General features: G+C 51.4%; 1 protein-coding gene across 15 annotated transcripts in view; it reads right to left on the reverse strand.

Moving 5' to 3' along the window:
* NCK2 (NCK adaptor protein 2) overlaps window positions 1–23,288 on the reverse strand; it is a 158,462-nt gene that overhangs the window by 83,818 nt on the left and 51,356 nt on the right. The window contains exon 1 of one of the 15 annotated variants that reach the window (XM_021085589.1): window positions 18,727–18,749. The exons of 10 other annotated variants lie outside the window; for them this stretch is intronic. The gene's annotated coding sequence lies outside the window, so the exon portion shown is untranslated. Of the gene's footprint in view, window positions 1–310; window positions 841–5,734; window positions 5,758–6,957; window positions 7,140–13,490; window positions 13,581–18,726; window positions 18,750–23,288 lie in introns of those variants that run through there. 4 more of the 15 variants (XM_021085578.1, XM_021085581.1, XM_021085583.1 and 1 more) reach the window with 4 other exon arrangements.

The raw sequence follows: 23,288 nt of genomic DNA on the forward strand, positions 1-23,288 counted from the left end.
GTAGGCTGGCAGCTATAGCTCCAATTCGACCCCCAGCCTGGGAACTTCCATATGCCACAGATTTGGCCATAAAAAGAAAAAAAAAAAAGAAAAAAAAGGCACCCACTTCCATCTGGGTTGTGTGAAACCACAAGGAGATGGAGACACCCCTGCTTAGCTGACACTGGGTATTTCACAAACACTGGAGGGAGGCAAGGAAAACAGAGGATGGGAAAAGTTCACCCCCAGAGGAACGGGGAACGTCATCAATGACAAGAGAACTTCAGGGAGCAGCAAAGCTGCCCACTGCCCAGTGGTCACCAACACTTACGACTCTGAATGGTCATCTTTCATAAACAGCGCGTCAGGATCCACCTGGAAGTCACTGAGTTGCCAAAACATCACAATTCCAGCTTCACACACTTTATCCCACAAAGGCTCCCTGTGCAGGTGCCGAGCAAGAAATCCTGTCTTCCTGAGACGCTTCATAGACCAGGATCTGCTCCCTCAAGATAACTTTGTCGCAACAGGGTTTACATCAGAGTCAGCTGGATAGCGTTGGATTCCCTCACTCCACACAAGCCAGTAAAACACACATCACTGACGTTCTCTCATGTCTTTTCACTGCTTACGTTTTCCTAAAGTCCTGGATGTAAAAATTGAGTTTTCCTGGAAAGGAAGGGAGAAGAGGGAGAAGGAGGAGGGAAGGAGGGGAAGGGAGGAGAGAGAAGAAGGTGACCCAAGGTCTTAACAGCCCCTTGGAACCGGTTTCAACCAGAGGCATGGATACTAGGGCTGGGTGATTCTTCCCTGAGCAGGACCTGAGCAGCACCCCCGGCCTCCCTGAGTTGCAAGGATCAACAATGTCCCCAGACATCGAAGGCACTGCCAAAGATCCGCTGGGGGTTGAAATCAGCAGGCTTAAGAACCACGGAGCTAGAATACATGTAAATTACACAGACCAAGTTTTAGGCTTGTTACATAGCAAAAATAAGACAGAAATATTGATGCATTTTCTAACTCTTTTGGAAGATGATTAGAATACTTCAGCAGCAGTTGCTATAATTACGCCTTCCAAAATAACGGAATAAATAGGACCACTCTGTTTGACTCAATGCCACGATCAACGAAGAAACAACATGCCCCCTCATTAGAAGTCTATCTTTAGACTCTAGTTTGAGATTAGTATGTAGAGTATGCTTGTACGTATTTAAGAAGATGAGCTGTCTTTTAAAAAATTTTTTTTTTGGTTTTTAGGGCCACATCCACAGCATATGGAAGTTCCCAGGCTAGGGGTCAAATCGGAGCTGCAGTTGCCGGTCTACACCACAGCAGCAGCAATGCGGGATCTGAGCCGCGTCTTTGACCTACACCACAGCTCATGGCAACACTGGATCCTTAACCAGCTGAGCCAAGCCAGGGATCAAACCCACAACCTCATGGTTCCTAGTTGGGTTCATTAACCACTGAGCCACAAAGGGAATTCCGCAGTCTTAAAAATAAACAAAAAATGGTATGATGTATGTACGTGCTTGCCTTAGAAAGTAATAAATAAAAGGGGGAAAAGAAAAATAATCCTTTTATAGCCAAGGCATGGAAACAACTTAAATGTCCATCAACAGATTAATGGATTAAGAAGATGTGGTACATATATGCAATGGAATACTACTTAGCCATAAAAAGGACAAAATGCCATTTGCAGTGACATGAATGGAACTAGAAACTCTCATACTAAATGAAGTAAGTCAGAAAGAGAAAGACAAATATCATATGATAGTTATATGCAGAATCTTGTTGTTGTCAAGGGAGGAGGCAGAGGGAATGGGATGGGGTTAATAGGTGCAAACTATGACATTTAGAATGAATGAACAATGAGGTCCTGCTGTACAGCACAGGGAATTCCATCCAATCACTTGTGACACACATGATAGAAGATAATATGAGAAAAAGAATGTATAGGAGTTCCCATTGTAGCACAGCAGAAAGGAATCCAACTAGGAACCATGAGGTTGCAGGTTCGATTCCTGGCCTCGCTCAGTGGGTTAAGGATCTGGTGTTGCCTTGAACTGTGGTGTAGGCCGAAGATGCGGCTTTGATCTGGCGTGGCTGTGGCGTAGGCCAGCAGCTACAGCTCTGATTCAACCTCTAGCCTGGGACCGTCCATATGCCGCAAGCGCGGCCCCTAAGACAGCAAAAAGACCAAAAAAAAAAAAAAAAAAAAGAATGTATAGAGATGAATGACAAGGTCATTTTGCTGTGCAGAGGAACTGATAGAACACTGTAAATCAACTATACTTTAAAAATTTTTAAAAAGACAAAAGAAAAAAATAACCCCTTCTCTTGGGCTAGACGTAATGGAAAATAATATAAGAAAAGGAATATGTGTGTGTATATATATATGACTGGGTTGCTTTGCTGTGCAGCAGAAATTGATACAACACAATAAATCAACTATAATTTAAAAAAATCATTTTTGAAATAGTGATGGACGGGGTAAAGAGCGAAGAAAAATACACAGCAGACCTCTCAGAGCACACTTCTTTTGGCTGTGCAACCACGTTAATGGTTAACATAATTATAAACACACATTAATGTTTTTTACATCCTAAACGTCAAAGGCAGAATGGAAATAAATTAACCAAACTACCACTGAGGTGGCGGCATATATAGAGAGAGGAATTATTTGGATAGACTTTGAAAACACAGTCCTTTGACTGTATTCTCCTAGCGGGATCCAGCCTAAGGACAAAACCATCTTTAGCCGTTTTCTGTCTTTACAGTGTTAGTGAAAATATTGGTAGAGTCATTCTAAACATTTATATGGGTTGTGCATAAATAAAGTAGGATAATCAAGCAAGGAAGTAATTACATTCACGTTCCTTGGGATGAAAATGTTCAGCCTAAAAGACACGACTATAAAATCGAAGAAGTAAAACATCGTGTAATTTTGAATTAGAAACAGCAGTGTGATTTTAATGTCCACACATGAACTGACTTGTCTGAATGCTCTTAGGATGTCATCATATCCTCTGTTCATCCCAATTCCTTCCTGTTTTCACTTTCAGAAGAAAATCCAGCTGAATCAACAAGACGAAGTTTAAAAGACATCTAGGTATTTAGATTTTTACCTCAAAATGATACCTTTTAGGCTGTGATAGGAAGGAGAGGCAATCAGTTCGTTAGGGAGAAGGGGATTCTCAGTGCCATTTATTTAACAATGTTTACTTTTCCAAATGTGTATCTTCAATTATTCGTGAGAGGGTCTCAACAGGTGATCATTAGGAAATGTAAACCTCTTCCAAATCAAGAACTCGAGATATATTTCTTGCAATCCATAGAGACAGTGGGTATCAGAGATCTCTTGGGGGTGATGGAAATGTTTTAAAACTGGATTGTGGGAGTGATTTCACAACTCTGTACATTTAATAAAAATCGCTAAATCAGACACTTCAAAAAAAACCAGCAGTGTGAATTTACTATAGATTTAGTCTTTAAAAAAAAAAAAAAAAAAAAAAAAGATTGAAACAAACCACCTTTGCTCTCAGAAGAGGCTGAGACGCAATGGCCAACCCAGGAGCACTGAGCATCTGACCCTCAAACTGTGGTCCCCCAAATTCCACTTCCTACTGCAGGGACCCTGACCTGGGGTGGACACTGGCTGAAGGGGGCTGAAGCCCTAGAGCTCCCCGTCCCCAGCCTCAGGCAGCTGGCCCTGGCCACAGTCTGGCGTCCCAGGAGCAGCAAGGATGCCAGCTGCAAAGGACAAGGACACTGGAGGAACACCTGAAATCGTGAGCTCCTGAGTTCTCTAAAAGCAAATGAAAACCTCATGGTGGCTTAGGAGGATGCTGGGGACCAACACTGTCTATTATGAAAGTGCTAAATAAAGGGCCGATGTTCCCACATAATGGGGCCTGGGACACAGCTGAGTGCTCCCCCGCCCAGGGCTGGTAACACCTGTAAGAGCAGACAGGGGTCAGCTGGCAGCATCTCACAGCCCTGGTGAGTCACAGACTGGCTGCCAACCCCAGGCTGGCCTTCTCCTGGGTCCCCAGCGGAAGTGCTCAGGCACGCGCGCGCGCACACACACACACACACGCACTCACACATACACTCACATATACACACATGCGCACACACATACCCATGGAATTGTTTTGCCAGCAAGTCACACCAGAATCGGCTGGCAACCTGGCCAGCAGTGTACAGGACACACAGGGACACAGACGCATGCTCAATTAACAAACCACAGGGGTGGGAAACCCAAATTGGGTTAAAAGACCCAATTTCTCTGACAAATCAATCCATGATGGGAAAAAAAATGAGAGGGTGGAGAAATCAATGATTCAATCGCAGTGTCTGGACCATACCTGGACCTTGGTTTGAACAAGCCAAGTCTAAACTGTTTGACAAAACTGGGAAAAGTGAACACTGGCTGCATATTTGGTAATATTAAGGAAACTTTGGTACTAGAATATTTAATTTTTTCAGTTGAAGTGGTATCTGGGGTTGGCTTTAAAAATAAGTCATTGGAAAGTGCAGCAGTTTAGATGAAACAAGATTGGCCATTAATGGATAACTCCTGAAGCTGATTCATGCTGATTCCTGATTCTACCTTTAAAAACGATGTTGAATATGATTATCCTGCTAACGAAGAAATCCCATCTTACAATTAGACACAGTCAAGAACAGCAGAAAATACACCAGCTTGAAGGGGTCTTAGAAACTTCCAGGCTACAAATCCCCTTTTATCCAAGAAGGCCTGCGAAGCAACATCAGAGCACAGAGCCAGACAGGAACCTCCTGTCTCTCCAGGTACCAAGGCCTGAGGGGGTAGAGGAGTCTCCATAGACACACTCGTAAGGTTGCTGTTGACAATCAAATGCTAAGCCATTAAAGGCTCTTCCTTTTGCTTTGGCAGTTTGAACACCCCCTGCCCTGACCCCCAAGATGAAATCAGCCCATTCGGAAGTCTGGAGAATTTACTCAAAGGCTGAATGTATAACAGATACTAAAACATTCAGCGTCCTGTAAAAACACAGTGACTAACAGCGGCTGCGTCATTTTCACACCCATCAGAGGCCATGGGCTCCTCTGGGCTGACAGGCTGCAGAAAGAGTGTGCGGCACCAATTTCTCTGAATGACAGAATCATGAAAACTAAAATCTGCATTGAGCCGATCCTGACAGAGGTCACTGATCAATTCTAGTACCAAGCAAGCCAGTGAGAAACGTTCCAAGTTTTAGAGAAGTTTACCATCTAAAACAAAGGAACACATGACAACAAACCACATCTGTAAACACATGACCAAAGGGCAAGGGTGGCCCAGGAACACTGAGCGGGGACACGACTGCTGGAGAGGCTGGTGGGTGAGGATAGGGAAGAAGAAAGCGTGTGTCCTACGCTGTGATTTCTCAGCACCCACACCCCAACACCCTCCAGCCCCCGCCGCCCCAAACGACAGGACAGTCATCCTGAATTCTGCACAGCTCACTTCTGGGGAGAAGAGATGAGAGCGCAGGAGGTTACCGGGACAGAGGAAAAATGATCAAACCCTTATAGGTGTGGCTGTGAGGTATACCACGTCCCCAGGGCTCCTGCAGATGAAAACGATGTCCTCTTACGAATGACTAGAACTGAGTTTCTAAATGGAAGGACTCAAGCTCTGCTTTCCGCCCTGCTTTTAACGCAGGAGCAAAGGCAGGTGCGGGGCAGGGGAGCCCCAGGCCCCACGCTTGGTTTCCGGGCGGCTCACCTTGAACGGGCGCCCTTCTGGCCACAATGGTCCAGGGTATTTCCACAGCTCCTGTCAAGTTCCAAGGACAAAAGAATTGGCCTAGGGGCTTGTGACTGGGTGTTCACGTAAAAAGGAGGACAGGTGGGTTCTGGCTCATTCCTCCTGACCCCTGGAGGGCAAGAGGTCTCTCGCAGGCCACAGGGTGCAGCCAGACCCCTCCTCGGACACAACTCAGAGGCCAAAGCTAAAGGGCCAAATGCTCCACCCACATCTTGCTTGTTTTTCCTTTTGCTTTTTAGGGCCACACCTGCAGCATATGGAGGTTCCCAAACGAGGGGTCGAATCAGAGCTACAGCTGCCAGGCTACACCACAGCCACAGCCACATGGGATCTGAGCCACGTCTTCGGCCTACGCTGCAGCTTGTGGCAATGCCGGATCCTTAACCCAGTGCGTGAGGCCAGAGATCAAACCCACATCCTCAAGGAGATGGTATCAGGTTTCTTAACCCACTACACTGCAATGGGAATTCCTCCACCCACATAGCCACTGTGCACACCAGCAGGTGACAGGAGGGCCACTTGGTCAGTAGTCCTAAAGAAAGAGGCCGAGCCCACTGTGACAAGCTCCACCTGGCCCCACTTCATCCCCAGCTGTGCCTGAGCCTGAGGGAGGGCAGGCTGGGGGGTGGGGGGACAACAGTGAGCTACCCCATCAGCAGGGAGACACTCCATGCAGCCTCACCTGGCACACCTGCACAGGAGCCCAGAAATGAGGGCTCCAGCCAGGCTCCTCAGGGGGCGGGGTAGCAAGAAGTGGCTGGTGAAGGAGGCAGGGCTCCAGGCCCCCTGCCCAGGAATGCACCTTGCCAGTAGGCCGCCTTACAGCGCCCAGGCACAGAGCTTCTCCTGCCTTAAGAGCCGGGCCACGGCTAGCCTAGAGGACAGAGGCAGGGTGACCAGCGTCGGTTACCGCTTTGAGTCAGCAGTGCGAGAACCACTAAAAATAGGAGGTGAGTACCAAGCTGCAGGAAGTGAGACAAGCGAGTCTATAACTGTCATCAGACCAACAAATTCCAACACAAGCACTGCTTCTTCATTACTTAGATATAAGCCTGCGGGCCCATCTAAAGGCCCTGATGAAGGAGAAACAGGGTCCCCTCTTCTTAGCTCAGGAATCAACCCTCAACTCCCCCCATCACACAAACAGGAGAAATGTTTCCCCCGGCAAAAGCAATACACACTGCGATGTTTAACAATGGGCCGGTTTTGTTTCCGTGCATTGGAGATTATCCTCAGCGGTTCTAGGACATCAGACTCGGATGCACACACTCCTCGTTCAAGCGGGGGTGGGGGCGAAGGCGAAGCCAAAGTCAGCTAACGAGTTACCCGTGCCCAGCCTATGCTTGGCTGCCTGGTGGCTCCCCTGTGCCCTGCCCACCCAGCAGCACCTGGGAGCTTCTTAGAAATGCAAATTATGGGGGCCCAGACCAGACTCCAGAGGCAGAAAGTGGGGGGCGGGGGGGGGTAGCAGTCTGTGTCTTACAAAGCCCTCTGGTTAATGTGGACCAAGCTCAAATTGAGAGCCAGGAACTACAGGATGCTCACAAGAGGTCACGGTGGACAAGAAAGCTTTACTGGGGTTCCTCAGATATTTCTAGTGGCCATTTTAGGATGGTATCTAGCAAGACAATCACCTTCATCAGAAAAACTCAGGAGAAGTTCCCGTCATGGCTCGGCGGTAATGAACCCAACTAGAATCCATGAAGACGCGGGTTTGATCCCTGGCCTCGCTCAGTGGCTTAAGGATCCAGTGTTGCCATGAGCTGTGGTGTAGGTCGCAGATGCGGCCAGATCCTGCATTGCTGTGGCTGTGGTGCAGGCTGGCAGCTGTAGCTCTAATTGGACCCCTAGCCAGAGAACCTCCATATGTCACAAGTGTGGCCCTGAAAAGCACACACACACACAAAAAAAGACTCAGGGAAACAGTTCTTCAATGGGAAAGAACTCTCTTATTTGCATCAAAAGCAATAGGTTAATTTTTTCTCATTGAAAAAACTTATTAAACATCTGAGTTCAAGGGCACCCTTGGCCTGGTCACCAGCCCCTGGAAAGGTCTCTGAGGAAGGTGGGGGGGGGGGGGACAGGTTCTGGCCCTGGACTGGCCCACGCATGGGAGATGGAGGTGTGGGGGAGGGGAGACGGGCAGAGAATGTGTGTTAAATAGATCAGAGTCACCGCAGATTTTAAACAGGAATTTGTCTACATCCATTTACAACTCTGAAAAGAAGAAATGCAACTAGAAGACATTTACTGCAAACCAGTAAACAGGAGATCCAAGGCTCTGTCTTCCTCTGTCAAAAACACACAGAATTAATACAGATGACTTTTGCCCAGAGAACTGAATGACAATGGTTTATGACAGATTTAGGCTGTTTTAGAATGAAGCATAGGAAAGAAAGAAACTGGGGTGGGGGTGGGGAGGAAGTATGCATTTTATAGATAATGAACAGTGAGGGGAAACAAAAATAGGAGTTCCTGTTGTGGCTCAGTGGGTTAAGGACCTGACATTGTCACAATGAGGATGCACGTTCAATCCCTGGCCTCGTTCAGTGGGTTTAGGATCTGACACTGCCACAACCTGTGGTGTAGGTCACCGATACGGTTTGATCCAGTGTTGCTGTGGCTGTGGTGTAGGCTGGCAGCTACAGCTCTGATTTCGCCCCCAGCTTGGGAACTTCCATATGCCACGGGTGTGGAAAGAAAGGGAGGGAGGAAGGAAGGAAGGCAGGCAGGCAAAAAATAGAAAGGAGGAAGGCTACTGGGTTCTGCATTGGCCAAGAGAAGAGCCTTACAGGACGTATATAAATTTCGTAGACAGACCAACTGTATATACATACATACATGTGAAAATATATATGACTTTATTACTGGACAAGAGAGGAGGACAAGCAACAGTAGTTTCAGAACATCTCTCTGTGTTAAGGAGAAGTCAATCTGGACGAACGGCACTCGCTGAGCCCATCAGGAGCTGGCATGGGCCAGGTGCTTCGCAGAAGGGCTGAGCTGACTTTCACGGCCCCGAGCGGCTTGCGTCCAGAAAGGGCTGGGCACAGCACCGCAGTGGGAGTTGAAGGCAAACCGCAGGACGGGGAGACCAAGTCCCCCCAAACAGGCCTTCCCGGACCAACCCATCCCCTGCTCCCTGGGACGGGGGTGCGGGGTGCTAAGCACTCAGGTAGCCATGACGGTGGCTGTTATGCAGACTCGGGGCGAGTCTGCAGTGTCTGGTACGAGAGCCATCTCCGCCTCCTTCCCCACATTGGGTGCCGAGGCTGTGAGCCATTTACTGTGCCCACCACCCCATCAGGGTGCCCTCGACAGAAGGGATGGGCAATAAAAGGCTGGATGAATGGATTAATGAACCAAAGAAATGAACGGCAGAAGGGACTCAAGCATGAGGCCAGTAAGGCAGACACTTGACAGCTGGGCAGCATGGACAGGCACCCACAGATGAAAACATGCCAAGAGAAAAGAGGGAAGAGGCACTAAGCACAGGGACGGGACAGTCTGGGCTAAGTCATGTGCCCCTCCTCCCGGATGGAGTCCTTCGGGAATGGAGCGTTTCACCTCGACCTCTTACTGAGGGTGACAATGCATATGACCCGGCTCTCCAGGCTTCTTTTGAACATAGCACAAAGGTACACATCACAGCACCAGGCAGGGTGCCTAGACTTGGGGTGCTGCAGGCTGGGGACCCTGGAACCAGGACCAGCTGGGTCAGATGGGCTCAGGCGGCTCAACATACCAGGGCTGTTTTAAATCCGACCTTTCTCATTACGCCACCGGCAGGAAAACCCATGTGGGTCCACGCAGGTTATGAGAATTACCAGCGTGTGGTTTCCCACTGACCCCTTTGGACTGAGTCACTTTTACCTTTCTAAGTGGAATAACATGCTAGGTCCCTCGCCATGACGACACAGTGACGACTTTCTCGGGACGCCCAGGGGAAGGAACTGTCCAACAGGCTCCTTGCTGGGAGGGGGAGACGGTCCTCCCACCCCCACCCCCAGACACCACGGCCACCCCCGGCTCTGGCTGTCCAGCGACACCCATACTCTCCTGACCTCACCCACCAACAACGCAGCCAGCATGACAGGAAGAGCTACTAACTCACCCAGAGGAATGGTCAGGGCACTGACACGGAAGATGTACAGAAGACCAGCAGCCTGGCATCCCTCACCTGCTGCCTCCTGGGGCCCGATCGGCGGCCGGATGCCAGGCCCGGGGCGGGGAGCATGTGCTCCCTCCTGAGGCCAAGCCTTCCACGCCCTTCATTCATTCACGATTTTGATGGCGCCACCAAAAAATTTCCACCAGGTTAAGCTCAAATCTTTTGCAGAAAGTATTCACAACGGGCTGACCCATGGATGTGCTCAACTGAAATGGGAGCGATTATTATCCTTATTACGGGAATGAGGATAGTGCACTGAGGTTCACGTAACACCGTAAAAACCAGAAAACCTCTTTACACTGTGTACCCTCAACCCCCGCCCCCTCGCCCCCAGAGAGGATGCAGGAAGAAGGACGAATCCTTCCTTTCCATTCCTGGCACAGTTTCTGGTTACACAGTAGAAAAGCCAGTGTTTCTTGGATTTAACAAGTCCCTTCAATTCAATGAAAGCAGCACCAACACCTACTGGCCTGAAAAGGCTGTTGTTGATTTTTTTTTGTCTTTATTTTAGGGCTGCACCTGTGGCACTCGGAAGTTCCCAGACTGAGCCACATTAACCATGCCTCCATCCTATCTTCCAGGCTAGAATATAAGTCTTTTTAAAACGTTGGGAGTTCCCATTGTGGTGTAGCAGAAACAAATCCGTCTAGTACCCATGAGGATGGGAGTTCAATCCCTGGCCTCGGTCTGTGGGCTAAGGATCCGGAGTTGCCATGAGCTGTGGTATAGGTCGCAGACGCAGCTCGGATCCCGCATTGCTGTGGTGTAGACTGGCAGCTACAGCTCCGATTCGACCCCTAGCCTGGGAACCTCCATATTAGGTTCTTCTTTCAATGTATCTTTGGCTGATGGGCTCTTTTCTCTCATGCCTAGTGTCAACCTTGTTGAGCAAAAACACAGCAGTGGAGCCCAAGCCGCCAAGAACATCAAGACCAGCTGACACGTGTGCGTCCACTGCCTGCCGGGGTGCTGGCGGAAATCCACATGAGCGCAGCCAGCCGGCAGTGCTGCACCAGCCATCACTGCCACTGTGATAGGAGGGTCCAGGTGAGAAACAGACACACCTGGTGCTTTTTCCGAGCGCCGTCTCCAGAACTGAAGGGGTGGAGAGGAGCCACCACTCTGCCCTGATGCCTCCCAGGGAACCCAAACGGGCTGAGCCCAGGCAAACCTGGAACCCGCATACACTGCCTGGAGCCCGGGCTGAGCACCGGGAGGGCCCGAGAGGTGAGCAGCCAGTCCTTGGGGTTGATGCTGCCCCCAAAGAACCTGTGAACACACATGTCCCTTGGCGTCCCCACAGCGCCCAACGGGGACCTAGGGGAGGGAGTGGCAGGGCCTGCTTTCCACAGCTCTAGGACCCATGTCAGCTGTTCTGTACTACTGTGACATTTTAATTTCCAGAAAAGGGATATATCTAAGGGAACTCTGCAACAAGCCTGTAAATTGCTGTGTTCTCTACTAACAGGGATGCAGCTGGTCCCCCGCAGATGCCACTCCATCTGCGTGCTCAGGGCGTTGACGTCTCTAACTCACCTGTGACCCAGCAGCTGCACCAGCCCATTCCAGGGACAGGCTGGCACCCAACAGCCGAGCCAGAGTCACTGAGGAAGCCACTGAGAAAGTGTGGGTTCATGTTCTTTCTTCCCCTCCCAACTGCAGCCACCACAACTAGAGCACGGCGGGTGGGGGGGGAAAGACTGTCCAGACATGATGGGTTCCCTAATGAGAAGGCACCCAGGAGCCAGCTGTAATGATGCTGGGAGGCTGGGATGGGCTGCATGGCTGCCAGCCAAGGAGCCCATGACCCAGGAACCACAGCTGGAAGGGGCTGGGGCTGACTCCCCACAGGTTACTACAGAAGGATGAAGCCTGGGCCTGGCAGCACCTTAACCTCCGACTTCCAGTCTCCAGAACCCTGAAACAATAGATCTCTGCTGTCTTAAGACACTCAGGTTGTGGCATTTTGTGACCGTAGCCAAAGAAAACTGATACAGTTAGTTAACTGGGAACTGGGGCAGGTGCCCTCCCAGGCCAGACCGTGGCCATCCTTCCAAAAGACTCCAGCCTCAACGGCCAACACCACCACAGTCCAGCACCAACTAAGTGGCACCAAGGAGCAAAACTGGATAAAGAACCAAATGATCTCCTTTTCAGCTTTAATAACATGGGAGCTTTGGGCTGTAAAGCCATACACAGAACCCAAAGGATTCTCTTTCAGAGCTGGATCCAAGAAACCAAAACCACCTGTGATCAGACAAGTGCTCTTCCATCTCTGGAGAAAGAAACATATCACAACAGCCACCAGACAAAACAGGGCTCTTTTGGAATCCATACTGAAGAAATACCAAAAGAAATACCACAATCACTAACATAAACTAAAAGCTCTAATAGGGGAGAGTCAATAGAAAATCACCTCCAGTGGATACATATCAAAATCCAAGTAGCAACACAGACAAAACAACAGTAACATCGGCATCAACAATGACTAACCCGCATAATCTTACACATACAGCGAACCCAAAGCACGTGACACTTCACAAATCACCAAGTGCTCTGCAGAAGTGACTGGGGGGGGGGGAGGTTCCCGTCATGGCTCATCAGTAACAAACCCAACTAATATCCGTGAGGACAAGGGTTTGATCCCTGGCCTTGCTCAGTGGGTTAAGGATCCGGCGTTGCCATGAGCTATGGTATAGGTTGCAGACGCGGCTTGAATCCCTGTGGCTATGGCTGTGGTGTAGGCGGGCAGCTGTAGCTCTGGTTCAACCCCTAGCCTGGGAACTTCCATATGCTTCCATGTGCTTTTAAAAAGAGAGAGAGAGAAGTGATTAGGGGTTGAGGCAAATTCCTTGCACCCTAATTGGTCCTAAACTGTCATCAGCTGACAGCATTCCAGGGAGGTTGCGTCCTGCCACCCAAGCCGGCTGCATCCTCCTGTGGGAAAGAGAAGTGGGTGGGGAGATGGATGGCCCAGGACCACTGCCTGCCCTCCACCCTCCTCCTCAGTAGCTAGAAAGGGCCGTACCTGCCTGCTCATTGCATTAAGACACTCCTGTAAAGCACAAACCCAGGGTCCTAGTTTGGAAAGGACCTATCACAGTCCTCAGGCGGGTAATCCCCAACGTGACCGAGGCATTTCTGAGCACAGTCTACCTGGAGCAGACGCTGACCAGGAGCCATCCTCCTTCTTGCTCCTTCACAACAAAGCAGCACACAAAAAGGAGCCAGGGCAGCCTCTGTCAGGATCACAGCTTGTCCCAGAGCTCCTGGGACCACAGCTCAGGCTCCCCAGGGGAGGAGGGGCTGGAGACCAGCTAAGATCTGGGCATTTACGGAGGGCCCTGGACTCTCCTAAAGAGCACTCAAAACATTCTCTGCGCCGATACTTTTCCTTACTAAATCACTACATATTTTAAAGACAGCCCAGCGGCCATCTCTGCTGCAAATCCAGCAGCTGCTGAGACCCAGGCTGGCCCTGCCTCCCAGACCTGCACAGCAGGTCTCAGGTCCCAAGGGTTTCCAGCCCCACCCTCCTGTCACCTTTACTTGTCACAGCTTCTAGGAAGGCAGCTTCTTCTCGCTGAGGTTGCCTCCACCTGATGGGTCAGCTGCAAGGGGGCTTGTTATGACCTGAAAAAAAGGTGCAGCTCTCACCCTACCTGATATCGGGGTGCAGTGGTCAGTAATCACTTCCCCTGAGCCCACCAAAAACAGCCTCGCAATTAGGAACATCGATGTGTTGGTCCAGATGATCTGAAATCAGTTCTGGGGACACATGCTGTACTGCCTTCAGTGCTGAACAGACGCATCACTTCAGGCCACCCCACCCCCCACCGCCCACAAGCCCCCCATGGTGCTTCTGCTCTTGGGGCAGCTCCTACCAAACCACTTCAGCCAACAGGATCCCAGCGCTCTAAGAAACAGTCAGGTTTTACCAGTTGACATCGTAGGAAACTGGCTGTGAAAATGAAACAATTCTAAGAAAGCAAGAAGAAAAGTACTGAAACCAGACACAACTGATGAGCAGAAGTCAGGAGCAGGACGACAGAAACATGTGACACTATTTGCAGCCAGCATATCCGAGTGAGATTTTGTGTAGGATTTACACTGACTCAACGGTTAAGCAAAGAGTGCCCTCAGACACAGAGAACAGACCTGTGGTTGCCGGGGGGGAGAAGGGAGGGAATGGGATGGATGGGGAGTTTGGGGTTGGTACATGCAAACTGTGACATTTAGAATGGATAAGCACTGAGGTCTATCCAGTCTCGTGGGATAGAACATGATAGAAGATAATATAAGAAAGAGAATGTGTATATGCATGTATGACTTTTGATCACTTTGCTGTACAGCAGAAGTTGACACAACACTGTAAATCAACCATAATTTTTAAAAAAGAAGAGTGCTTTTCTTCCCCATCCTCAAAAGGCCATCATCCCACCCATCAGCTGAGTTGGGGGCATGGAGCCAGGGACCCTGGGGGCTGAGGGAGAAGCAGGGGGCGCCCCGGGCTGGGTCTGCTGAGCTGGTCGGAAGGGGAGCCCATCCCTATCTCTTAGGCCCTTCCACCCACCTGCCGAAGGCCAGATCGGGGAGGCACTCCTCCTGCCCGACTCAGACCCGGCGGTGGAAACTGAAGCACTGCACTGCCCACTGAAACTAGCCTGACACTGTACACCAACTAGACTCCAATATTTAAAAAATTAAATCTGTAAAAGACCAGTGATGGGGGAGGGGAAGAGAGACCCCTAGTGAGCCCCCCACCCACCCAGAAGCAGCCTGTCCCACCCTCACAACCCACGCCCTCTACAACAGTTGAGTCGAGGTTCCCCCCTCCCCCGCCAAGAACAGGAAGAAAGGGGGCAGATATCAGCCCAGAAACCAGGTTTCTGTCTCACTGGAAACCCTCCCTCGGCTTAAGGAACCCAGCAGACTCAGGTCTTCAGGTCACTCGGACATACTCCTGTTGACAGCAAAGAAACTAGCTGCTGCAGGTGTGGCCCCTCGATTCCCCGTGTCTCTGCTAAGAAGCAAACTTGCAGGAAGGAATGATAACCTGTACATTCACCAATTCACTCAGCAAACCCAGGGAGCCCAGCTCTGCTGGCAGAGTCCTGACACTCAGGAGCTCAGCCCACAGCCGGAGAGGCACACAGCTACACAGACTGGTGTGCTGCAGTGAGAGGACAGTCACCATGGGCCACGGACCACACTGACAGCAGGGCTAAACTTGCAGACACTGCTCTCTATAACCCTCACGACTCTCCTAGGAAATAAGTACCACTCCTGCCCCTCCCTTTGCAGCTGAGAAAACTGAGGCACAAAGAGCCCCAAGTCAGCGGGTGCCAGGTGGAGGGCCAGGTTTCAGGCAGGGGACCAGATCCCCAGCACGATGGCAGCCTGCCCCCAGAGTACAGGGCCACACTTTGGTACCAGTACCACCAGCACCAGTGCCACGCAGGGGACCGGGAGGCAGAGGTGGAAGGAGCCCAGACTTCATCACACCTGGGGACCCAGAGGCACCTTAGGAAAGAACTGAAACAGTGAGATGTGTGCCTTAGAAAGTCAACCCCAAGGAAGAGGGTGATGAGAAAGAAAAGTGTGGAGCAGGAAGACATGGGGACTACAGCCAGTGAGAGGCAAAGGCCCTGGTGGGCAACAAGAGAGGAGGGGCCAGGTTCTCCAGGCTCCAGGGACTACATGCCACCTCTGCCCTGAGGCTGCTCAGTACCGCTGTGCATTCTCGATGGTGAGTTGGTATAGACAGAAACAGGCACATCTTAAGCCAGCCCACCTGGACAGGTTGTAGGACGTGAGGAAGAAGCAGGACATGTGGGTGGATATGAGAATTTTAACCCTTATAATAATAAGAGTGGGTGTGTGTCCTTTAGATAAAATCACACATAGGAAACCAAGGTATGAAAACATGGGGATGGATATCTACGTATTTCTGACCATTAGCCCCAACTCATCCCAGAGGCTGAGAAGCAAAGGTTTGAACACTGAAAAGTTCACCTTTTTTTGGTTTGTTTGCTTTTTTTGTTTGCTGTTTTGGGCTGCAGGTGTGGCATATGGAAGTTCCCAGGCTAGGGGTCAAACGGTAGCTACCGCTGCCGGCCTTCACCACAGCCACAAGGGATCCAAGCCGCATATGTGACCTACACCACAGCTCACGGGAACGCCAAATCCTTTAACCCACTGAGCGAGGCCAGGGATCAAACCCATATCCTCATGGATACTAGTTGGATTCATTTCCACTGAGCCACGATGAAAACCCTTGAAAACTTCACTTTTAAAACCTTTTAAATATTCTACAATAAAACTCATTACTCTTGATTAATCATGCACCCAGAAATTCTTTTCTATTAAAAAAGTACATCTTGTTCCTAGTGCATCCAAAATATGCCTGGTTAAAATCATGTCACACTGTAAGGAAAAGGCCAAAGTAAATAAACAAAAGGAGGAGGAGTTGACGAAAATCAGAGCAGGACTAATTTAAATAATCAAAGAACAGCAAACCTAAGTCCAGAGAATTCTCTGGCATAAGCACGTGGGTACAGGCATGATGTCACATGAGGAGGCAGCAGGCAGTCTGATGACACCCGGTTCCCGTGGGTGGTGCTACCCCAGTGCTTTTTTTCCTCTGTTTTACAGCTATGAAAACTAACTCCATCAGATTTATGAGCTCCCCAAACAAACCTTCTGCCTGGGTGCATGTGCATGTTATACCATGGACTCACCGAGAGACCCAATGCAAAAGCTGATTAGTGGAACAAAACCAGAGTTCCTTCCTCCCCCTCCCCCTCCCCCAAGAAGTGGGTCACAGCACTGAGCTTCCCCAGTCCTCCACAGGGTCCTCCAGGGTGTCTGGACTCTGGGGCCAGACCCTGTCCCAGGAAACCAAGTTTAGCCGCAATGGTGCCCCCTCCCACCTGGAAGGGTGTAGGGGGAAACAGCCGAGCCTGATAGACAAACGACGATACAATGATTAGATGGTGACTGACCGAAAGTATCCCCTTAAATTAACGCAAAAAAGATTAAAAGTCCTGAATGCTGGCCCTTTTTTGTATCTTCGGGAGTGATTCTGATAAACACTAGCCATTCCTAATACAGTTATTCTCAGTCATTTCTCAATTTGTCTTTTAAAACCAGATTCCTGCATTTAGGAGACAATGCACGTGGAGCAGATTCATAAGCTCTTTTGAAAATAACCATTATCCCAACTATTGTGCACCACCAGCTTGGTGACAAGGGCATCCTTTCCTCCCATTCAGGAGCAGGGCACGGGGACTCCAGCGGGGCAATCCCGTGTGCCCACCCCACCGGGAGACTACCCAAGTCCATGCTACCCTTACCCTGGGCACCTCACCTCCCCACGCTCTGGGCAGCCCACCTCCCCACGCTCTGCACCAGGTGACAATGAGGGAAGCTGTCTTTCGGAACCTCACCCTTCACAACAGGTTGACTGTCCTGCCCGGAGGTGGGCTTCAGAGCAGAGCCAGTGCCAGATCCCCACCCCCCACCACTGGCAGGGGCCACATCCCATCATGTGCCGGGAGGGGGACAGGGCAGCCCAATGCCATGACCCCTGCACAAGACACCTGCCATTGTGACAACTTCCTCTCTTGCTCAGTGAGCTGGAGAGGGCATGTGTCACCTCCCTGAGCTCACTGAGGACAGAGAAGAGGCACAGGTGGCGACAGGAAGCTAGGAGCCACACAGAGTCTGGCCTCCCACCGTCAGATCAGCAGAGGTTATGGACAAGGCCAGCCCTCTGCCCTCGCTTGACCCTCGTCGGCCATCAGGCCACCTCCTCCTGTTCAGGGACAGCCTGGGGGCATAGGAGCCTCTAGACATGTTCGCTGTTTCCTGCTTGTCACTGGTGGACAGTCTGCTCAGTGGCTTCAAAGAAAGGGGCTGTCCCCCCACCCAGCATGTGCTGTCCTGGTCTTACACTCAGCACCCTGGTGAGAAGCATGCTCACGGTGTCGTCCAAGCCCAACCACAGTGGCATAGTATGCTGGCACCTCTGTGAGCTGAGGCGGGCCGTGCGACCCTGCTTTGGTCTGCACCCCAGCCGGCAGGGACAGGCTGAAGGCAGGACATCCTGAGCATCAAGCATCCATCTCTGCTGACCAGAGGGCCAGGTGCCTGGGATCACTCCCTCTGCCCACTTCTCCAGCATTCTCACGCCAGGTGTGGCCCACAGGTATGAGGACACAGCCATTGTCCATGCCCTCTGTGCCACCAGGACAGGAAACCAGCCAGCCACATTTCCCAGGCTCTGGCCTGTGGGATTCTGGTGAGTTTCTCCTGGAGCGCGGTCCTGGTGGGGCATCAAAAGGCAGGAGGAAGAGAAGAGACAGGCAGGCTGCCCCCACCCCACCCCTGCTTCTGTCAGCCGCCGTGATGGGGTGGCTCTGGCTGGGACCGCAGACTGAGCAGGCCCACAGCCAGCCTGCTGCTCAGGGGCAGCTGGTGGTACAGGCGGGGTTGGTTGCTCAAGGACAGCATAGTTCCGATCCTCCCGTGACCCGTCATCCCCGCTGGCTGCTGCAGGTCTTCACCCACTTGGTACTTGTTCCCTGTACCAGATCCGGCCTGTCCACAACCCTTGGGAGGTCCCCACGTCCTAAAAGGCCCTGAGGAAGAACTCCATGGCCCAAGTGAGGCAGAGGCCACCAGAAAGGTCGCAGTGGAGCCTCTGAAACAGAAGGGAACCAGGGGCTGTGTCTGTCCTGTCCCCCCCCACCCCGCCCCCCGCAACCGCCAACGTCACCTGAGGTCTGACTGCAAAGAAGCCCAGCAGAGCCCACAGAGTCCTGCAGGACGGCTGGGCCAGAACCAGCTGTGCGGCCCTGAAGGAGGCCACCAGCCCGAGGCAGCTGCTCCGTGACCAAACGTAGGAGAAAAGTTATGTTCCAAACATCAAAGGCTCCCTTCTGGGCCAGGGGACAACTAGGTCACTCCTGATGCAGCAGCCTTCTGGGGGTGGGGGTGGGAGGGTGCAGGAAGCAGCCCCCACCACGGCTGGGTGGCCCTACACCAGCCAGAGGGCCCACCTGTCAGACGCCCAGTGACACAGGGTCCTGCTGCTTTGGCTGCTTCCAGAGGATGCTGAAATGAGACATCTGGAATATTTGTGGAAATGAGGGGACAGGCAGGAATGGAGAGATAGAGAAAATCAAGGGGGTGGGACTGGCAACACTGGGACACAAGTCAGAGGTCTCCCCCGCCCCCTCCCCAGGTCAGGAAAGGGAAGTGAGAGCTGCTGGAGATGCAGACGGGGCACAGACCCCAGGGACTCCCTGGGGACTGCCGAGGGCTGCACGTGGCCTCCTCCACCCCCTACTTGTCCCCAGAGGGGCCTATGCTCAGCGACACTCCCTATGCAATGCCACAGGAGGCCAACCCAAGAGACCAAGGGGGCAGTTCCTTCCACCTCCCTGCTGGGTGGGAGTCACCAACACCCTAAGCTACGCAGGGTCAGCAATTACGCCTCCTGTTGGGGAGTTGGGGGGGGGGGTTGTAACCACAAAACCAAAAGGGAACTTCGACCACAGCTGTTCTCTCTCCTTCACACGAGGCATGAGGGGGTCATGAGTGTGACTAGAGCACAAAGAAGAAAACTTTCTCTCTGAAAGAATCCATGTGAAGGAGGATAGCCCTTGACACGGGTTCAGTGGAAGGTGGGTGTTCCAGTTAACACACAGCCTGGCACTGAGGTCAAGAAGGAAAAAGCGCATCTCAGCAGGGTCTAATGAGCTGATTATTCTTTGCTTGAAAGGTAAGGGGGAGACAGCTCCTCTGTCTCCAGGCAGAAGCTATGTAAATTCAGCCATAAACTCATAAATTATGTTTAAAAGACAATGAAGAACAGACAACGGGGCTATGATGACAACTGAGAAAAATAAACAAGTGGGAGGAAACAGAATTCATTTCAAACAAACCAATGTGAAGTTAAATTGAAAAATGATATTCTGGGAGTTCCCCTTGTGGCTCAGCGGTTAGCGAACCCGACTAACATTCATGTAGATGCAGGTTCAGTCCCTGGCCTCGCTCAGCGGGTTAAGGATCCAGCATTGCCATGTAGGTCACAGACATGGTTCGGATCTGGCATTGCTGTGGCTGTGGTGTAGGCCAGCGGCTACAGCTCCGACTGGACGCCTAGCCTGGGAACCTCCATATGCCGCGGGTGTGGCCCTAAAGAGACCAAAAAGAAAAAGAACAGAAAAATGACATTCTGGTTAAACATAATATCAAGAAATGACAGATACCTGAAATCCACTCTGCAATAATCTAGTGGGAGCCCAGGCTGGTGGGGTGAGTGGGGGCAAAGATGGGACAAGACCAGGCCTCAGCTGCTGACCACTGGAGCCAAGTGACATGCTTGCCGGGGTCACTTGTCTCTATACTACAAGACTATCTGTCAGGAGTTGTAAATCCACAAAAACGCCAGCAAGTTCTCATCAAATACCCACCTCTACACCAGACACTACACAAACTACTTAGTTCAGGACATGGCACGTGACCCCCACCACGAAGGTCACTTTTCTTATCAAACACATTTATGTTAAAATCAAATCACAGGGTATTCAGACAATGGGACATTATTTAATTTCTTTCTTCCTTTTTTTTAAAAAAAAAAAATTTATGGCAACACCTGCAGCATATAAATGTTCCCAGGCCAGAGACCAGATCCAAGCCACAGCTGTGGCAATGCCAGATCCTTAGCCCAATGCGCCAGGCTGGGAGTTGAACCCACATCTCTGTAGCAACCCAAACGGCTGCAGTCAGGTTCTTAACCCACTGTGCCATAGCAGGAACTCCCAGACATTACTTAACCTCTAAACGATCAAATCTGTTACCAGTTTTAGGAAGTATTTTTTTCTTTCTTTTTTTTTTTTGCTTTTAGGGCCGCACCCCACACCCACGGCGTATGGGAGTTCCCAGGCTAGGGGTTGAATCAGAGCTGCAGCTGCCAGCCTATGCTACAGCCACAGCCACGCCAGTTCTGAGCCATGTCTACAACCTACACCACAGCTCACGGCAATGCCAGATCATTAACCCACTGAGCCAAGTCAGGGATCGAACCCAAATCCTCATGGATCCTAGTCGGGATCATTAACCGGTGAGCCCAGAAGGAAACTCCCAGTTTTAGGAAGTATTTTTTTCAATTATACAGCATCTGAAACTTTGTAACCATGGTTTCATCAAACACACACTCTCCCAAGAAAAGTTGCGCTATTGATACTGTATTGTGTGTGACTCCACTGGAGTCTCAGAGATGCCATCCAAGTTGCTAAATAAACAGGAGTTAAAACTGGATCGCTTGTGGACACAGGTTTCTGGGATGAGGCCCACACATTCAGGCCCACCTCCCTCCCAAATTCTGTGAGTCCTCTGGGCACAGCCTTGGACCCCTGCCCTCATAGACAAATGAAGAGGGCCAGATACAGCAGCAAGGATCCAGCACCAACGCCCCCTATACTCTCCCGGGGGGGGGGGGGGGCACTAGCTTCCAGCCAGTGGATAAAGTCAATAAGGTCAACTCTATTTCCATTCAAAGAGAAAGCGCTGAGCCTTGGTCAGACACAGGGCAGAGGCTGAGGGGGAAGGGGCCGGGGTCTGGGGGGAGGGCACCTTCCCTAAGACCTCCTTCAGGTCAGGTTTCCTAGACGTGCCTTTCATTTCAGGTCTCTGGTCTTAATGATTGTATCATTTGTATTGGAGCCTCTTTTTTTAAAAAAAACAAACTAAGCCAGTTAAACAAATGATTTGTCGGATGACTCAAAGGAATCCACCCACTGCCCATTCTCTGGGAGGCCACTGGATGCAAGCTGGGCACAGAGTCGGTCTCAAGCATTTGCTGGACAGACCAGGGGAGGCTTGAAATCTTTCAAGGAGAAGATACCACAGGCTAAGAAGCCCCAGCATTCAGTGATGAGTTGTCAGGTGCGAGGGGAGGCTGCTGTGGTCTGAAAGTGCCCCCCCCCACTCAGCCCCCAATTCATATGCTGAAATCCTGACCCCCAGGGTGATGGTGGTGGAGGTGGGCCATAGGAGGCGTTCAGGTCTAGATGGTGCCTTATAAAGAGACCCCGCAGAGCTCCCTGCCCCTGCCAGAAGGACACCGGGAGAGGCCCTTACCGACTGTCTGTCTGGCACCTGGATCTCCAATGCCCAGCCCCTAGGACTATGAGAAATAATTGCTATTACAGGCCAGGGGTGGGGGAACCATAGGCACGATCACAGGTGTGTGCACGGATCGCACACCTGTGTACACAGATCACAGTCAACACAGGGGTCTTTCCACTGAACGTGGAGTCACCCGCCCTGCAGGGTACATGTCCAACACAGGTGGTCATGAGCAGAGCACAGGTGACAGGGGCTGCCATCCGGGGGGCGGGGTGAGGCAGGACAGGCCTAGACATTCCCTGGGTGGGGAAACTCCAGGACAGGGTGGACCCAGTGTGGGGGGAGACAGGAATGCCAGCATCCCTGGTGAGGGAAATGCCTGGATGGGAGCTGGCTCAGGATAACAGTCCAGCTGCCTCTATGGGGACCAGAGACTGAGTGCAGGGACAGGTGGGGAGGGACTGCCTCAAGGCACCCTCCCTGTAACTGTGGGAGGCTTGGAGAAGCCAATTCCAGAAAGAAGAGCTCAGGAAGCAAAGTGCTGCGGCTCACAGCTGTGTGGCTTCCTGCCTGTGTCCTGCAGGGTCGCCGGGGGGGGGGGGGGGGGAGAGTCCAAACTCAGGGCTGGCCCAGCGTGGGGAGACCAGCCCCTCTGGAGACTCCTAAGACCGGAGCATCGGATCTAAATGAAGAGCAGGATGCTGCCCACACTCTCAGGAAAGCAGGATGCGGTTTCTTTTTCCAGGCGTCACCCCCACTGACTGTAGCAGGTGGGGGAGACACGGCTCTATTCATGCCACGGCTGGAAGCTTCTCCCTGGGGTCTAAGAAAGAAAGCAGAGTGTCTGAGCCAGGACTTGAGAAAGTTAAAACCTGCAGTCTTTAGGGCCAAGACGGTCGAGCATCCCCAAGACGCCCAGAGAGGCTGCGGTGGGAAGAGGCTGCAAAGTAACTGCCAGAGGGGCAATCACAACCCCCACCCCCGGGCCCCCTCCCCGCCGCCAGAGCCTGGCACTGCCTCCCACGGGACAGCCCACCTGCTGGAGTCCCCAGACTTCTACAGCCCTGCACATTTCTATCGCAGTGCATCTTCTGGAGGGTGGCAGGGAGGGAATGGAAAAATCAGGCCCTCCAAGTGTCCTGGGAGGCAGGAAGTCATCCGGAGAGCTCTGGGGACTTCTGCTGCAGGAAGAGCCAGAGCGGA

The sequence above is a fragment of the Sus scrofa genome, chromosome 3, assembly GCF_000003025.6.
Source record: "Sus scrofa isolate TJ Tabasco breed Duroc chromosome 3, Sscrofa11.1, whole genome shotgun sequence".
NCBI lineage: Eukaryota > Metazoa > Chordata > Mammalia > Artiodactyla > Suidae > Sus > Sus scrofa.